General features: G+C 37.5%; 1 long non-coding RNA gene across 1 annotated transcript in view; it reads right to left on the reverse strand.

Annotated features, from left to right (window-relative positions):
• Positions 1-15,785, reverse strand: part of LOC147584255 (uncharacterized) — a 113,452-nt gene extending 97,667 nt beyond the window's left edge. The window contains exon 1 of the long non-coding RNA XR_015245548.1: positions 15,627-15,785. This is a non-coding gene — a long non-coding RNA (uncharacterized LOC147584255). The remainder of the gene's footprint in view (positions 1-15,626) is intronic.
• Positions 15,786-17,771: the final 1,986 nt, after the last annotated feature.

Below are 17,771 nucleotides of genomic sequence, written 5' to 3' on the forward strand. Positions count from 1 at the left end.
GTCGGCCGACTTCTCTGTTTTGAGGCAACTATCATATGATGCATCAACAAATGAACATCATAGTTGGAGCTGGTTATCTGTGGTCAGAGTTGTTTTATGCATAAGCTTTTTTCTGTATGCAGTGACAGACAGCACTGGACCTGAAGACATACTGTTTTGCAGACTGATTGTTCACATTGCTTCTGATCTCACATCACACTGTTGGAACCAATTGCATTATCTGACACAAATCATCATGTCTGCAAGGTGCTCGTTCTCAGTCAAAATTACAGATTTCTTATCTATTGTGGGGAAAGTGAAAACAGGGGTGTGCTGATGAGTTTCAAAGCTGAACACACAGATTCATTTCCAGGGAAGGAAAAGGTAAGAAGATGACATGTTTCTCCTCAGTGGACTGAAGCCGGGACGGTCAGCAGTATGTTCCGTTTTACATTTAGATTAAATGTTTTTTTTCCCAGCAGCTTCCCAGTGATTACCACAGAGGGGATTTTGATGGCTTGGTGAGAGGGATGATTGCATTTCCCCCTCATCCGCTTAGTCTTCCCTTTGGCTTCTAGGCTGTGCAGGAGACTGAAAGGCAAGTGTTGATAGCTTCTCTGACTCAGCACTTTTGTGGCTTGCCTTATTTTTGATGGAACTGGAGCTTTAGGAGTGAGATGCCTCTCACTAAGAATTTCTGGATAGGCCATCTTGTCAAGGGCAAGGTCAAATACAGTGGTGTTTACCAAAGGATCTCTATAAAGAACAAAATCAGTGCTTGGGATCATTTATTACTTTAGCTCAAAATTCAAATTCGTCTGCAGTTTTGTTTTTAATGCCTTCTCTTTCTCTTCTCTCCAACACATACGGAGTTTCTAAAATTTTAAATTTTTGGTGTCACTTGGGTCATTTCTCCTCTTAAATTATTTTGTTTGTTGTTGATTGCCCATGTTATATGTTTATTTATTTATTTACTTACTTACTTACTTACTTACTTACCTACTTACTTAACTGATAAACAGATTATTGGAATGTCCCGCTGGGGTCCCAGACTGTTTATATGGTCACCTAGCAACTCAAATATAATACTTTCTGAATTATTTGGAGCAGCTTTGCTTATGTACTTGATTAAGCTATACTGTCTATTCCAGCAAACATGAGAGAGGGAGAAAGTCAATAGTAAAAGCAGAGCAACATTCCATTGCTTTTTCCCCAGGACTCCTAAGAACATCTGGTCTCATTAATCTCTAGTGCCTTGCTATATGTGATAGACATATCCTGAGTTCCATTCATCTCAAGCATGGTCCATTGAAAACTGCTGTTGCATAGTAATGTGGGCAGATGCTTTGAAAGCATGTGGTTTTCAAAGTGTTCAAAAGGACCTGCATTATCCAGTAGGGTGAGAATAGAACACAGCATGGTCAATCTTATGGTCATTGCCATGAGTATGGCTCAGGTCAGAAACAGCTGAAGGAATAAGCCCACAGATTGGGTGGTCTTAGCTTAATTTCTTACAGATTATTAATATGGAGTAAATGTTGACAACCACAGAGTGAATTATGTCTGAGCTTCCATAATGTGGTTTCCTTGAGTCCATGGCCTAGGATTGACATATGGTGCAAACACTTAGAGAACTTTAGCAATTGAATTACTTTAAAATTCAAAACAGGGTTCACCTCATGCAAAATTCTGCAGTAATTCTGGGGTCCTGTGTAGGCTAAATTTGATAGAATTACTGACTTTACTTGGAATTTCATGGTGAAAAGAGGAGGAATCTCAGACATAGATTTGAATTACATTTGGGCAAGCAAGGTAACTAACTCTAGCCTTAGGGAAAGCGATGTAAACTCTCTAAACCTCAATATCATCACATATAAAATTGGCATTTGGGATAAACTTGTTCAACCTCAGGGAATGTTAGGATTAAGTGAGAGAACATGTGACATAACTGAAACACAGCAGGTGCATGTTTCAGCTCTCTTTCCTCAACAAAAATGAGTGTATGAAGTTTTACTACATATTCTGAGAGGAGTCTTTTAAAAAGCCATAAAAAAGATTAGACTGCTTCATTTTGGGGGGGATCCTTTAGGGAGTAGCATTAGATCATGCCATGAATTACTCAAGGGGTGAAGTCAGATGGTGTTCGGGGATGAGCACTACAGGCACCAATGACTTTAGCAGCTTAATTTGGGTCTTTAAATAGTAAGAATTCAACAGGCAATTTTAGCAAAGTGCTTTCTGCTATGTGCACATTTGCACCTCACTGATTTTTGTTGTTCAACAACTTGTTTCTTGGTTTGTGAGAGGTTGTTTTGTCATTTATCAGCTCTCCCTCATGTTAAGGAATGATTTTGCACTAATTAGGGCAGAATATCCTTGAGAACATGAGACTTTCAGAACAAAGAACCATCTAAAAATTCTTAGATTGATCATGATGCAGACCTTATTCTCACTGTGGAGGCAAACTGCTCTTCTCTCTATAAGGTTTCTAGTTTTCAGGCCTAACTCAATTTTTGTTTTTTTTGTGAAGTCTTTCCTTACTTCTCTTTGGTGTATGTCTTCTACATTCTTACAGTATTTAGGCTAACAATGTAACTCTCAATCACGTCTGCCTTGATTACTTTCTTTTATTTTGCCAATGGGATCATCTTTTCTCCCATCTAAATTAAAAAAAAATGTTTATTTATTTTTGAGAGGGAGAGAGAGAGAGAAAAAGTGCAAGCAGGGGAGTGGCAGAGAAAGAGGAAGACACAGAATCTGAAGCAGACTCTAGGCTCCGAGCTGTCAGCACAGCTGACACAGTTGGGTTCGAACTCGTGAACCATGACTTCATGACCTGAGCTGAAGTCGGGCCCTTAACTGACTGAGCCAGCCAGGTGCCCCAGCTCCCATCTAAATTTTTAATGCTTTGTTGTCCTGCTATACTACTTGTCAAAACTTATAATGCATCACTGTTAACATGATCAGGAAGTACTTACTAATTAATTACCTGATGTTTAATGTTTTAGTGTAATTTATTCTGGTATCCAAAAGAGTATACGGAGAGACTTCTAACATTGATCCTCATTTGGTTCTCTCCTTTCTAGGAACAAAAAAGCACACATTTCCCAGTCCTCTTTCAGGGATCTGTAACCAATTCTAGTCTACAAGCCATGTGTAGAAGTGACATGTCACTTTCATAATGAGGCAGTAAAAAGCCCTGCATAATTGTGGAGACCATGTGTGGAAATGGTAAGAAACAAAAAGAGATCACTGAGCCACTGCCCTGAGGACAGCTGCCCAAGAAAGCTAATGCCTAATGTTCATTGGATATGTCCTGCGAGCAAGAAACAAACCTGTATTGTGTTGTCACTGGCATCTTGAGCTTCATTGGTTTTCATAGCATTAACCTAGCCTCTCTTGACTAGCTGTAGCAGAGATTGTGAGGCACCAGCTAGACCTTGACTTCTAAAAAGTTTGCTCACTTCTCTAGTAACTGGCCGCAGGCTACTCACAGCTGAATACCTTTCTGGGAATCGCAGTAGCTATAAAAAGTTTCCTGACCCAAGGCTCAGTCTCTACAGAGCATCTTGCGTTCGATGACTGGTAGATGAGGCGGCATAAGACTCAACACCGCTGCCTCAACAGGGAACAGCTTTGAAGAAGGAGCATCAGAACTGCCTGTAGCAACTGCATTTAAATTCAACTCCTCTTTCTGCCAGCTCCTGTTTCTCTCATTCCCTTACAGATGTTGATCCCAAGGGTATGCCCCATCAAACCTTTGCTTGTATTTATCTGTCTCACAGCCTGTTTCCCAGGGAAAAAGAACTAAGATATTAATACAGAGCTGTTTCAAATTCCAATAATAATGAAAAACTTATAGAATGAAGGTGACAGGGCTGTAGTTTGAGGTCCAGGAGAATCTTTTATCTATCTACTTTAAACAGCATACACACAAAGATTCAGGAGACCTTGTTTCTGCTAGTAGTTACTCTGCAAGTAAGGCGCTGTGACTTGGTTTTTTTGTTTGCCAAACAGGGATAGTAGCACATGCTCTAATGACAGCAAAGAGCTATCATGCAGATCAAATGTGAAAGTGTATAAAATATTATAATGTGCTTTAAATAAGCTATGATCTCTACGGATTTAATCTCACTTCACCAGCACCCAGAATGCCCTTGCAATGCCATTGTTGACTTATTTTTCTCAGACTTTCCAATACATTGGAGGTCTCTCAGGACAGGAGGCATTCTGATACCTTTCAGTATTTACCTTAGCACCTACCATAATGTCTCATATAAAGTAGGAGTCCAGTGCATATTTATTGAATACTCCCTTTGGCATCTGTATACCTGGGAACATATACAGGAACTGTTATTTCAGAGAAGCTTTTCAATTCATGTTTGCAAAGAAAAGTGAGACAGAAGGGACGTTAAGAAGACTCAGTAGGCCAGCAGCAGTCCCATCTCGCATTTTCACTTTAATTTGTAGAGGACAGATTTAATTCCCTCATGGAGGTATATCAACATTGTGTTTTAATGAAACATGCTTGGAAAGGGAGAAAAAGTGAATCGATTCTAGCCCCAAAAGACAAAAATGTAATTTTGGCCCTAGGAGTGAAATTCAAGAAATGAAATAAATGGAGAGCAAATGTGAAACCAACAGGAAGCTTCGGGCCCGAGGCAGTTGGTGGAGAAAGTTGTGGAGGAAGGTTGCAGTCCGGAATCCATCTCATTTAGAGCAGCTCGGCCACTTCACCAATCATAACACACGGAGGCATTTCCTTCAGAGAGAGGTTTCTCTTGAAGTGGCGAACACTCGGAAACTTTTGAAGCAGTTAATACCCAGCTGTTCTGTATGCAAAATAGAATTATACTCCTGTGTTTGAGATTTTGTTTTTGTCATAGCCTGGCTGCATCTGCTGGAAGAGTTGTAGAGAGGTCACCATGATCCCAAGTGTGACATTAATAACGAGCGATGTTTTAAGCAAGCAAAAGCAATAAAAAGAAGACAGAATATCTCCTCCAGTGGAGAAGAGGCCTACATCTTATTGTTTCCAGTGTTGTATTCCAGTGGAGCATGACACCACGGAACACTGTTAATAATTTTTCCCCTAATCAGAACAGATTGTGCTGAGGGAAGGAAGAAGAAATGTGTTATTGTCGTTCAGTCAATTAAAGACTCATGTATTTGTTGGCAACAAATAGAAATAAGTGGTCACCATTCTGTAACACATTTCAATGAAACTGCTTCATAATGACTATTACTATTCCAGGGATTATCTCACCAGATTCATTGTGATAAATCTTTACCAGTGACAGGAAATAGAATAGCATTACAAGATGTTGGAGAGCTTAACTCAGGCAGTTAAAATAAAAGGAGCATCATTTGCCCTCCTGAGATGCCCTTCAACCTAAGTGTTCTGAGTACTTCACAGCCACCAAATTAGTGTAAACCACTTTGTAAGTGCTTTTATTTTACTTTACACATACCAGTTAAATGGCTTGGTAGTAATCAGAAAAGTGTTTTAGACTTTTCACAGTGATCACTTCAGAGTGTACACAAATGGCAAATCACTATGCTGTACTCTGGGAATTGATACTGTATGTCAACTATACTTAAAAAAAAAAAAAAAAGACATAGAAAGAGAGCCAGGGGGAAAAAAGTGACCATATTAGTTATAACTTCCCCAGAGTGAACCCTTAGTCTAAGCCAAGAATTACATAGTGGAATGTTTTTTATACACATGGTCTAGAATGCATGCAAAGATTTAGTGAAGCATGTTTGTTAATGCTGGGAAATGGACAGTCGAAAAAGTCTAACTGATGGGGAACTAATTGGAAATAAAATAGCTAATTTTAATCAAACGTTTTAGTCTGCCTAAGTGGCAATGTTCATAATTACATGTTGAGGTAAAGATCACTAGTCGTTTTGCTTCATTACAAATTCTCCCCCATAGCCATTATTTTCTGTTTCATCCTGTTGACTGTGTAGTACCCATTGGTTTACACGAGTCTACTTTGCCACTTTTTTTTAAATAAATTAAAACATATAACATGCTGACGTATATTTTGGATTATCCTCAGTTTGATGGGATCTTGATGCCTGACACTGACGATTCAATGTCAACCAAATTAAGTTTCAGGTCCTGATGTAGTCTCAGTTAATGACAACTCCATTCTTACTTGCTCAGGCCAAAAAAGCCTGGTGTCATCTTTGAACTCATGCTGATGCTCATTCTTCACATTGGATCTGTCAGCAGTGCTTTCAAAAATGCGTGGAATAATTCAACCACTTCTCACCACTTCCACTACTATTCCCCTGGTCCAAGTACCATTATCCTGCCCATGCTTCAATATTATACCTACTAGCTAGCATTCCTTCATTCCACCTCATCTCCCTTTAGTCTATTCTCAATCGAGCAGCCAGAGTGACACTGTGTAAACATAGCCAGATCATGTTTTTCCTTCATTCAGAGGTCCCCAGTGACATCTTATCTCACTCTGTGTAGAAGCAAATGTTCGTACTCTGACCATGAAACCTTACATGATTCAACCATGTGACCTACCATGCTGCCTTACTTTATGTGCTCCAGCCATACTGGCCTCCTTGCTATGCCTCAAATATGCTGTTAGGAAGGTCTGTTTCAGGTCCTTCATACTTCATCTTCTTTATGTCTCAGATGCTTTTCCCCCCCAGATAACCATGGGGCTAATCTTTCATTTAATCAGTCTCGACTCAAAAGTCACTCTTTTGGTGACATATATACTAGGCAGTATAACTAAAATTTTGGCATTCCTCTGAGCATGTAACATACAGAGACACACATTTATCCTCTTTCTCTGCTTTTGGTTTTTATTTCTAGCACTTTATTTCTAGCACTAGTATTACTAAATAATACATACTAAATTTTAAAAAATTACCTCGTTTATTTTCTTGCTTATTTTCTACTCCGTTGCCTAAAACCCAAACTCTTTGAGGGCAGAGATTCTTGCCTGTTTTTTTCAATGATGAATTGTCTATGCTGGAAGAGTGCCTGGCCGAGATGGGTACCCCATAGTCACTGTGGAGTGAATGATCCTGAATGATCCCATTTGGAGTCCAATACATGGTTTTCTAGCTTCTTACACCAAGGTAAGTTCTATTTTACATGATGCCTTCTCACTCTTAGGGCTCATCACATATCCATAATTCTGACAAGCAACTGAATAAGAAAATTTTGTGAGAAAAGAAGTCATATCTTTTCACAAGCACAGAAAATGGAGGTCGACAACCTTTTCCTCGATAGTCAGTCATACATTTATGGAAGTGTTGAATTGTGATTTGACTAACTGGGGGCTTCTCTTTAGAATTTAATTTAGGTTTTGAATCAAACAAAACACACTATTGCTCTTGAGTATTTTTTCTGGGATCGAATAGTGAGTAAAATAAGATTTATTAGCAGAGTAAAACATATGAAATATTTCTTGAATAGCATATAGTATCACTTAACTTCTGAACAGATAGCTTGTAATAGCTGAAAGCTATTCAACTTGTAATAGCTGAAAACCATCTTAAACAATCTCATACTTGTATTTCAGGCATTGCTAAATTGCAATGTAAAAGCTAGGAAAGTAGACTAAGTCTATGGCAGTAAGATAGGGTAGATCTTGTGATAATTATAGCTAGAATTATAGCATCTCATGTTTGGAAAAATAGCACAAATTTGTCTTTCTGACAACATGCCTTTGTCATACTAAAATCTCTTTTTTGACATTGCTGCTGATGGCTTAGTGTATCCAAATACCCGGTGATGGGAAATTTATATACTTTGAGGCAGTTTATTTTATCTTTGGACAATTTTGTTGGAAAATGGCTTATATTGATTCAATGTCTTTCCTCGAAGTTTCCTTAGAATATATTCAACAAATACTGTTGACTGAATAAATGCATAATTAAATTGGTGGTATTAGTTTGTGAAGAAGGTGATGCAAGAATCAGGTAGCCTGACAATAAAATGTGATATTTCGTGACGTAGAAATGCGTCAGAAGGCCAAATATCTATACAGGGTAGATATAAAAACTCAAAAAACCCACAATAACTTGGAATTATTTCATGTAGAGACAAATAGCTCTTCTCCTTCTACTTAAAGGGGAATTTGATCACAGTTTAATAATTTATATTTATAGTAACAACTGTGTGTTGCCAAGTAAAGGTAATAACATTTCAAGTGTTCTTTTTTTTTTAGGTTTTAACATAGTTCATAAATGTCCCCACCTCACACATTTAAACTTATGAAACATGGTGATTAGTTTTTAAGTTTTCTGAAAAATGTAATAACATGTTAATAACTATTCTCCAAGAGTAGAAAATAAATAAGATGCTTTTTGAGTTATGCAAATAATTCAGACTTCTAAAGACTAGAAGCAATTATATTCAAGTCAAAATTTTTTGATGGGATAGAAATAAGGATGTGATAATAATATTGTTTTAAATGTTATAAAGGAGAGAAAATTACTAGAAACGTGGACTGAATTTGAAGTATAAAGATATTCAACTGAAAAAGAAGAATATCCCCATGTCCTGAATTCATATAGTATGTTTGTGGTGATTAAATGGAACTCTGCTAAACTTTTGAAATTCTGCCTGTGCATTTTGGTGGCCCCTACTGAAAGGTCATCCGTGCTTTCCGACACCCCAGCTTTGATAAATATCTATATTGATATCGACTCATTTATCTCTATCTACTGACTGAGAGAGACCTACACATATGCACACACACATATGTGCACACGCACACACACCCCACATACTGCAACATGGACTAACATCCATTTGCCATTTTAGATTTCTTTTTGCTTCTAAAATGAGAATATTTTACATTGATTGTAGGTTGGGAGGTCTGGTTTCCTGTCTTAGAAATGGCACTATAGGATGGGCAAACATCAATTTCTTCATATGCTTAGAGGTTTTTTTTGTTTGTTTGTTTTGTTTTTTTTTAGTGATTAAATGATTGATTACTTGGATTCCAGTTAGCTTTCATAGTTTATAACATCACTTTTCTGAGTATTTTAATTTGGGACAATCCACCTGTGAGGTGTGAGTGCTGACCGAAGGGGTGGAGTGCTGTAACTGTATGTGCTGAATGTCCTCCATCTGCTGCTCACACTGCAGCCCTCTCTGTACTGCTGTGCCCCAGTCTCTGCAGTCACATCGATAGACTTCCTTGCTCTCTGACAGGTGGGAGGTATGAATCCTTTCTGCTTCCTACCTGGATGTCATTGCCACAGCCCGCCTGTGTGACCAAAGACTACAGCCCGTCAGTAAGCCTTCTCCAAATCACAGTAACTGCTCTCTCCTCTTGCTCCTGCAGGCCCACCCGGCCCATATTATTAGCCCTTTAGTACTACACTCCACTTGGGGATTCCCTTACTTTCTGACCATATATTTGCAAGTATTTCCTTTATTAGAGTCATTACAAATTACTCCAGGCTGTGTGGCATCAGTTTCCTGCTAGGATCTTAATTGGTTGGGAATCCAAACCCTTGGAGCGTTGCAGCACAGAAGGACAGATGTTGTGTTGCGTGGGATGGATACTGGAATTACTGCCTCTCTGTCATCAGCCAGGAACTTCCTCTTCCAGCCCAGAAGGCACAGTGCATGACACACCTCACATTTCTGTGGGGCAGGCGAATGGACAACAGTGGCACACGAGACACAGACTGAAAGCAGAGGGAGAGAGAGAGAGAGTCTCTAACAAAATCACAAAGGGAGAAAGGAAAGCAGGTCTCGGGGAGCAAACAGGATTTTGTGGTGAGCACATAGTGAATTACTGCAGAAAGACTGTTACTCTCTAGAGTGAACCAGTCATAGATGGAGAGGCTGAAGATTTTTCACAAATAATTGTAAGTCCCTCGATACAAGAAGAAACAGGTAACATCAGGCCAACCTCTGCTTTAAGAAGCAAGATGCAAAGTTGCAGCAGAACGCAACACCCTAAGAGCAAGAGAAACCCAGGCCAGAAGAAAGACCACATGTGGTAACACCTGACTGAGAGTCCTTAACAGTTGTTGGTGGAACAATAAAAAAAAAAAAAAAAAAAAAAACAAGCAAAATAATGAAAGACTTCAACCTTAATACTAGACTCCTAACGTAAGCCATTTTGGTTTGTTACAATTACATTTGCTTTTGTTAAGTAGATATAGAGACAGATGCTGTTAGGTAGGTATATAGAGAGATAGATGCATAGGTAGATAGTAAAGAATTCCATAAGAATTCTAAAGCATATGTATGTTAAGACATTTTCATACAGCTCCAAATTAAAGAAGTCTGAAGTTAGTAAAACTTTCTGACTCTTGCAGTTAGGAGACCTGTGTTTGGAAAAGGTAAATAAAAATGTTTGTGTTCATTAAAATAATATCTTGAGCACTGTTTATATTTCAAGAAGTGTGTGGATAACCAAAACTCATCTCTGTGTCTTCTCCTTATGTGTATAAAGAATGAAACACAGTGCAACCCTCCAGTTACACCTGCTGTTCCTTCAGGCTGCCATGCTTTTTGATCACACTGAGCTGTAATTCACCCCACACCTCTGTCCTATCTTTTCTCAAAACACCATCTTGATGATTTGTGAGACAATGATGATTCTCTATAAAATTTCAATTCTTTCACTTTCTATTTTATTTTTTCTTAGAATTTATCACTATCTTAATAACTGTCATTCTCCCTCCATGTTCACTATAGAAAATAAACTCTATGAGGGATGTTGGTTCATCTACTTCGCTTAGTATTTTAACTCCAGAATTTAGAAAAGTGCTTGGCACATAGTAGGAGTTTATGTATGTACTTTATTATTAATTATTATTATTATTATTTTGATAAAAGAGAGGAAAGAAGGAGGGTGAGGGAGAAAGAAGGAAGATAGGAAGAAAAGAAAGGGATTTGGGAGAGACACTTGGGAGAGAAGAATCACTTGTAAATTTGAAGAGAGATCAGGAAGGGCTTCGTGAAGATTGTACCTTCATTCTGAATCTCAAAAGATGAGTGGTTTGTTTTCAGGGGGAGTAGAAGGTGTTGGATAGAGAAGGGCAGTGACCCAAATAACATTTCAGTCACCTTGATTTCAATGTAGCTCAAAGTTACAAATGTTGAATTGAAAGCCTCACTTTATAGCAATTTCCCTATCTCTACATGTGTTCAAGCATATTCTGGATGAAAAGCACTGGGGGAGATTTAGAACAATAATTCTCAATTCAGATGAATTTTACCTCCTCCCCCTGCCCCACCCCGGGGGGAGATATTGCAATGTCTGGAGACATTTTTCAATGTTACTCTGGTGGAGGATGATACTGGCATCAGTGGGTAGAGGCCTGGGTACTGCTAAGCATCCTGTAATGCAGAGGACAGTCCCCTCACAACATGGCTATCCAACACATGTCCCCAGGGCCATGGGTGAGAAACTCTGGTTTAGAAGGAATTGGCGAGATTTAGACTAATTCCTAAAGTCTGCACCAACATATAGGATCTGAGATTTATTTTTAAGACTGACTTTTTAAAACCTAGTTTCATTTAGGATGTACAGAACAATTAAGTGCACCCTGGATTTGACTAAAAAAAATTCTGAGCATCCCTTAAAGTTATCTTTAAAGTGTTAATCTTTTTGTACATTATTGTTACAGAGTACTTTGGGCATAATATTCTTCTGGGCTACTTCTGGCCTGATTCTCGGATTTTTTGAAAAAAAAAAAAAAATAGCTACCCTGAAATTGCAATCCATTGGAGGTTCCTCAAGTTAATGGACAGAAACTTAAGTGACATTGCTATTATAATGAAGACAATATCTGGTCATCTTAATTTTCATTCCTCAGAAGCCTATATCCCAAGTGCTAAGACAGCACAATTTAACAAAGCCATCTCATATTTTAAAATAAACTTAGATAAGAGAGCAAAATACTATGAGAGTTAAATTAAAAATTGATTTGCAACAAAAGAAATAGTTTTTCTTTGTTAATTTTTAAAAAATATTTTGTCTGTTTTGTTACCCCTGCTATGAAATTGAACACAGGGTGATGTTGTAAAGATAAAACTTATGGAATATACCATATTAACATTTAGAAGCTTTGTGAAGGAGAAAAAATGTCTCTTTAAAATCAGCCATTCCTTTTTGAGCTCTGCCACTTGCTGGGATGTATGGGGAAAAGATTCTCCTCATTATTTTTAAGTGGTATAGAGCTAGGAACATTGTTGGGAACATACATCTCAGTACTACACAGACCCAATCCCCGGTATGACAGCTCTCTTAAATGAAATAACAACCTGCACTGCACTTCATCTCCCAGTCTCGTATTCCTCGTTCATATCTACTGTGATGTTTACTTATATAAAGATGAATTCTGGGATCCTGATCCATTTTCCTGACACCAGTTCAGACATGCCTGAGACCAGTCATTACCATCCAGATTTCAGCACTAACTGCTGAGAGGCAGATTCCCAATATGCAGTCTGCCTGAAGTGTTTTGGCTGTGTCCAGTGGACTTTAAACTGGACAATTTGGTTTAATATCTATAATATAAATGGAGCAAAGCTGATGGCAGCAAATCTGGAGACTCTGAAATGAGAAACATCCTAAACACAACCCAAAGCATCTCTTCTCAGGCATGATCTCTTCTCTGTTCCTGTTTGTACCTTCCCGAACTGACCAATTTCGTGAATTGATTCATACATCATTTTCTTCTGTTTTTCCTTTTTTTTTTTTTTAAATAACCCAGAGGGAAATTTTTGGATAAATTATTGTAAAAAACTTGGTAGGAAACAGATCATCAGTGCATTCAGTTGTAGAATTCTAAATATGGCTATGAAATTATCTCACTATCTCAAATTGTAGTGAACAATGTGCTTGAGGGAACACTGCACTTTACCTTAAGCTTTTTATTTTTATTTTTTGCATTTCTGACATTAACAGATGTTATTTTCTAGAGCAGTTTCAGGTTTACCGATCAACTGGACAATAAGCATAGAGATGTCCCACTCTGCTGGTTCATACATACCTAGTTTCCCTTATTTCTGATCAACTGGACAATAAGCATAGAGATGTCCCACTCTGCTGGTTCATACATACCTAGTTTCCCTTATTTCCAACATCTTGCGGTAGTGTAGTACATTTGTAATAATTGAAAAGTCAATATTTACAGATTGTTATTAAATGAAGTTTAGTTTGCCAGGAGTTCACTCTTTGTGCTATATATCCTCTGAGTCTGACAAATGCATAATATCCTGTATCTACCATTACAGCATCATGCAGAATAGTTTCACTGTCCTAAAAATACCATGTGTCCTACCTATTCATTCTTCCTTCCGCCCCTGCACTCCTGGCAACTGCTGATCTTTTTATTATCTCTATAAGTTTTGCCTTTTTCAGAATAGCATATAGCTGGGCTCATGCAGTATGTACCCTTTTCAGATTTACGTCTTTCACATGGTAATATGTGTTTTCATGACTTGACGACTCTTTTTTTTTATCATCAAATAATTCCATTGTGTGCATGTACCACAGTTTATCTTTTTTAATGTTTATTTTTAAGAGAGAGACAGAGAGAGTGTGAGTGGAGAGGGACAGAGAGAAAGGGAGACACAGAGAGAGGGAGCCTCAGGCTGCAGTCTCTGAGCTGTCAGCACAGAGCCCAACGTGGGGCTGGAACCCAGGAGTGGTGAGATCATGACATGAACGCTCAATCAACTGAGCCACCCAAGCACCCTTACAAGGAAGTCCAATACAAGTTTTTTTATTTTTGCAAAATTTTTAGAAACCTAAAAAAAACCATGGATGGCACAGAATAAAACAATCTGGAATGGTGCCTTCAACAGTCTATGTCTGAAAAGGTTCAGTGGGGAAGAAAATACTGGATAATTTAAAGCACATTTGCTGACTTATACTGGCATTTAAATAAAATCCCTTGTGCAAACCTTTGTGAAAATCACAAAAATAGTTAATTTTGTTCTGTATTGGAATCAGTTTTTATAAACAGGATTTTTTAGGGATCCAAGAGGTATCACCACTCAGCCAACCCAATGGCTTCTAAAACATAACTGAGTTCTGCTTGCTTCTCTAATGTTTGATGCTTCTTCTTGTGGTCAAACCTTTCTTCACTTTTTCAAATCCTTCAAACAGAAAACTAAGGGCCTAAACACTGTAATAAGTAATTAGGAGTTAAGATCCGTACCAGGTGCTTGAAAGATTAGTTTAATATTGATGTTCTGTGTCGGAACTGGGGCTAGGAAGCAGCAGAATGAACTGAATGGAAATGTTTGCCGTTGGTGCTGAGTCAGTGGCCTGAGACTTTACAAGCCAGGTGGTTGTTTCCATGTGGACTGCCACTGGATACATGAGAGGGAGGGCACAACATCAGGGGGGTTGTGACTTAAAAATTGAAAGCAACTATCGGTAACAACTGGCTGAAAGTTTTAACTCACCACAGCTGTAATTTAGTCCCTGTAATCCCCCCTCTTTTTTTTTTTTTTTTTAGCTCCAAATAGTTGCATTTTTTTTTTGGCCTAACTATTACAAGAAACCCTTTAGTGATCATGCTTTTAAAAATTCCTGGGGTTAACAGTCAATGCCATAGATATTACCTAATCTTTTCTGCACAGTTTCCATTTGCATGGCTCTGAGCTGCCTTCTCCCATTTCTGATATCATGAGATAGCCACTGCCTACACGAATACCTCTTACTAACACATCTGACCTACATAAAGAAAATCATAATAATTGACAGTCATAACATAAAAATTGAGTTAATAGCAAAACATACCACGGTGCTGAATAGGAGGACTTAACATTATAAATAGATTAATTCATCATCATTTGATATAAGTGATTTTTTTATTGTATTTAGAATTTAATCTATAGAGTGAGGGTATGTGTGTGTGTTGGGGGGGATTATGTGCATATCTGTTTGGAGGGTACGACCTTGAGAGGTGGATTAAAAGTTTATTTTAAAAAATGGAAAATGGGGGAGCCTGGGTGGCTCACTTGATTAAGCGTCTGACTTTTGACTGGCTCAGGTCATGATCTCACAGTTTGTGAGTTTGAGCCCTACATCAGCTCTGCACTGCTTAGGATTCTCTTTCTACCTCTCTCTCTCTCTGCTCCTTCTCTGCTTGTGTGTGCTCTCTCTCATAAAATAAATAAATAAACATAAAAAAAAAAGAAAAATAATGGAAGAGGACTTGTCCTATAAAATGTTTCTCATTCTCTAAAATCTATCTTAATCGGTAATTTGTTTGAAATAAAGTAAATAAGTCATTTAGATGCCTGTATAATTCATTACACACACACACACACACACACACACACACACACACACACACACACAGAAGCCAAATGAATGAAAGGTCTAAACTTAAAATAATGGAGACTCTTTTATAGTAGTCCTCCTTATCCACGAAGGACGCATTCTAAAACCCCCAGTGGATGTCTGAAACTGCAGACATTACTGAGCCTTATATACACACTATGTTTTTTCCTCTACACACATACTCAGGACAAGGTAAATTTATAAATTGGGAACAGTAAGAGATTAACAATAATAACTAATAATAACATAGAAATATTATAATGATATACTAAAATAAAAGTTATACAAATGTGGTTTTTCTTTCTCTTTCAAAATATTTTATTGTACTGTACTCACCCTTCTTATTGTGATGATGTGAGATGATAGAATTCCCATGTGATGAGATGAAGCAAGGTGAACGACCTAGCATTAGGTTAATATTAACCTTTTGATGATAGGTCAGAAGGAGGATTATCTGCTTCCAGACTGTGGTTGACTGGTTGCCTATGGGTGCCTGAAACTGAGGAAAGCAAAACCATGGATAAGGGTGGGGCTTGGGGGTGCTGCATACCTTTTATTAAGGAAGAACTTCCTAAGCAAGATATAAAACCACAAAGCTCAGAAAATCTATATGCTTAGGGACACTGAATTTTTTTTTTTCTGAATGATAAATATACCTCACATCAATTTAAATGACAAAGAACAGACTCAGAAAATATTCAAACATCTTTAGCAAGTCATCTTTTAGCCCATAATATATAAACAGTGCCTATAAAACAATAATAGATAGCCCATTAGAAAGAAGATGTAAAATTTGAACAGGCAATTCATAGAAAACATAAAAAGCTGTTCAACATATAATATTAAATTGCATTGTGAGAAGAGAACCAACCAAACAAATCAACTTACACTCAAAACAAAGCAAAACTCTTTCCTATCAGTTTTAGTATAAATTGTAAAGATTGATAATATCTAGTTATAAGTATGGAGGAAGTAGAGGTACTTTCACATACTCCTGCTGGCTGAGGACAATAAGGAAAAACCCATGAAAAATTTAAAATGCACAAATCCTTTGACACAGCAATTTTTTTTTTTGTTTTTGGACTTGATCTTTGTGTAATATGTAACTATGCACAAAGATTATCAGTCTATAAAAACACAAAATTTTAACAGCAAAATTTAGAACCAAGAAAAAATAGAGTATTTACACATAATATATAATATATCTGTTAAATGAGACACATTTTTCCATGAAAATGTGTTTAGGATATTTTTGTTAAAGAATTTAAAATACAAATATCGGATAAAATATGATCAGTTTTTGTAAAGTATACATGAATATACTATTTATTAATGTATATGTATACATCCATACACATGCACACACATATCTTTTATTAAAAAACAACATTCAGCTAAGCAAATTTGAAGATCAAATTGGCTTTATTCAATGATTCATGAATCAGGAAGCATCCCATCTAGCAAAGAAAAAGGAGTTCCAAGGAACGGTGCAAAATGGAATGTTTCTTTTTTTTAAAATTTTTTTTTTCAACGTTTATTTATTTTTGGGACAGAGAGAGACAGAGCATGAACGGGGGGAGGGGCAGAGAGAGAGGAAGACACAGAATTGGAAACAGGCTCCAGGCTCTGAGCCATCAGCCCAGAGCCTGACGCGGGGCTCGAACTCACGGACCGCGAGATCGTGACCTGGCTGAAGTCGGACGCTTAACCGACTGCGCCACCCAGGGGCCCCAAAATGGAATGTTTCTATAGACAGAAGAGAGGAGGGGCAAGGAAAAAGTAGATTACCTCATCTTTCTTTGGGTGATGGAAAGAGTCTATCAGATGCATTACTTCATTACCACAACTAAGAAATTCCAGACTGGTTACGATTACATCCCTGGGAGATGTTGAAACTGCTATCACGTTAGGTATTAAGTCTTGGTTTGCTGAAGGGGGCTTAGCATAAGTGACTCCATTTTGGGCCTGTTGTTTCTTTTTTAACACTTTACAAGCAAGAAATATAAAGTCCAGAAAGCTAAGAAACAAATGTTAATAATCATAACTTCGGGGGATGGGATTGGGGTAGGAGTGGGACTTTCACTTCCAGAATGTTTTCCTTAAAAAAGAATATGGGTTAAGTGTGAATTTTATTTCCATTTTGTTTTCTGTTTTGTTTTCATTCCATTTTTCTGTTTTTTTAAAAAGCTAAAAATATATATTTGAAACATTAATAATGAAAATAACACATAAATCAATAGCATAATTTGGAAAATATCCTAAATTTTACATTTAAAGATGGAAGAAAATGAAGGTGTACACCACAGCTTAATCTTAATGTTTAAATTACATGTCTAGATCTTCAAATAGTTCCTTTAAAAGTTGCTCAAATGTTAATTCTAGGGAAATTACTGAGGAAATTGTATAGGAGGACCACAGTAATGGACACTGTATTCAAAGAAATCGTCCAAAAGGGGCCCACATTCACATCTCAGCAGTGAT

This window comes from Puma concolor, chromosome A1 (genome assembly GCF_028749965.1).
Source record: "Puma concolor isolate L17-30 chromosome A1, mPumCon1.1.hap2, whole genome shotgun sequence".
Classification (NCBI taxonomy): domain Eukaryota; kingdom Metazoa; phylum Chordata; class Mammalia; order Carnivora; family Felidae; genus Puma; species Puma concolor.